Source organism: Stigmatopora nigra, chromosome 7, assembly GCF_051989575.1.
Source record: "Stigmatopora nigra isolate UIUO_SnigA chromosome 7, RoL_Snig_1.1, whole genome shotgun sequence".
NCBI lineage: Eukaryota > Metazoa > Chordata > Actinopteri > Syngnathiformes > Syngnathidae > Stigmatopora > Stigmatopora nigra.
The window spans coordinates 4,923,365-4,925,000 of NC_135514.1; the positions used below are offsets into that span (position 1 = coordinate 4,923,365).

General features: G+C 41.4%; 1 long non-coding RNA gene across 2 annotated transcripts in view; it reads right to left on the reverse strand.

Moving 5' to 3' along the window:
- Positions 1-1,240: 1,240 nt before the first annotated feature.
- The window catches only part of LOC144199826 (uncharacterized), a 27,038-nt gene continuing 26,642 nt past the window's right edge, over positions 1,241-1,636 (reverse strand). For both annotated transcript variants that reach the window (XR_013326974.1, XR_013326975.1), the window contains exon 3: positions 1,241-1,506. This is a non-coding gene — a long non-coding RNA (uncharacterized LOC144199826). The remainder of the gene's footprint in view (positions 1,507-1,636) is intronic.

Sequence of the window (1,636 nt, forward strand, 5' to 3'; positions counted from 1 at the left end):
CTGGCATCAAGGAAAGGTTAATGTCTTTCTCTCTTGATTTCTGTATCCCCCAGATGAGGTCTGTGTGACTTACAGCAGGTCCAGACTGAATTAGATTAAATCATAAATTACCCACCGACCCCCATATCATCTGCATCGCCCCATCCGACTCTACCCTCGCTGGTCTTTTCGCTATCACATTTGGTTCCTTTCTTTCTTCTCCTCTCTTCCATTCCACATGCCTTTCTCAACCTCCTCTACTATTATTTTCCTCCAAGTCTAATCATTATTCTCTTGTATTCACCCCCTCGTTTTTTCCATCACCATTCGCTACAATAGAGTGTGGGTGCAACATTTGGCCACAGCGCAGTATTTGCCTCCACATTTTTCAGGTTAGGTGTGTTTGTTTATGGGATGCAGTGTGAAAGTAGCTCCATTGCTTATCTTCTTTCGCATTTGAATTAAAACATCTGTGATAGAATTTGGAGGGGGGTAGTGAATGGGGGCCGCATGCTGCATGGTAATATCAACTGTTTTAATGAACTGAAATATATTTTCATTTTTAGTCAAAGACTTTAAGGAAGTTTAATTGCACTGACACGATCCAAAAGCAAATAGTCCTCTTTGCCAATTTGTAAGATGTAATGTGCTTAAACGATTGGAACCGATTCTGCTCTTATTAGGTAATATGATTCAAAATGGTCTTGCCATGTATTAAAATTGCACAAAATTGTACTACAAATCCAAGGATAGCTGCCAGTATCTATTTTTTTAAATTTTGGTTAGGGCAATATTGTTACAGGTCTTGTGTGGGATTTCAGTAGGTTGAGTAGTTAGACTAAAAATAAAGGCAATGTGTATTAGTTAAAGTGCCGAGTAGCCATTCCTTTGAATCAAAACATTTAGTTATGGTAAAAAGCATATCCAGCAGTATTTGAGATCAACGCAGTGTTGTGCTGAAAAAATTACCATGCATTGTTCAGATCCAATAATAAGACATATGTGTTAATGATATAATATTATTATTTATAAACCTCCTTGTACCAAAGCTTATTTCAGCTTTAACCGAGCATTTGGGATGAAAAAAAAGCCATCAATCGACCAAAAAAAAAAACAGTACCTCCTCTAGTCCTCTTCAACCCCCACACCCTTCACTCCAATGCTCCACTGGGGAGAAAAGGGAAATAAAATTGAGTGACCCTGCAGCACCCCCCTCCTCCCCACTGCTCTCTTCATCCTCCCCCTTACAGTGTGAAATCAAATTTCCATGAAGCTCCCAAATCTGTTGCACAGTGAGGTGATTTATCAGGGATGCAAAGAGCATGCAGAAACAATCTTTATTACATCCATTTCCTGCTTGTCAGTCGGGATCATGTTGGCTGTTCATTAAAGGCGCGGCGCAGGTGAGGAGAATGCATCCCGATGCCTTGATAGATTGTCTGCTCCCCTGTGGTGACAGCAGCTGGATGGATTGAACAGCGGGGGGCAAGGAGGTTGGGGAAAAAAGCGCTGACTCTGTCGCTCCCCCTGTCAGACACACTTTTTACATGGCCGGCCTGTGTCATCTCTACCAAAAAGCCCACACCAAACATATATGCACATACAGGCTTATAACAATCACAATCACTGAGCAGTGAGTCTGCATGAATACAAACCA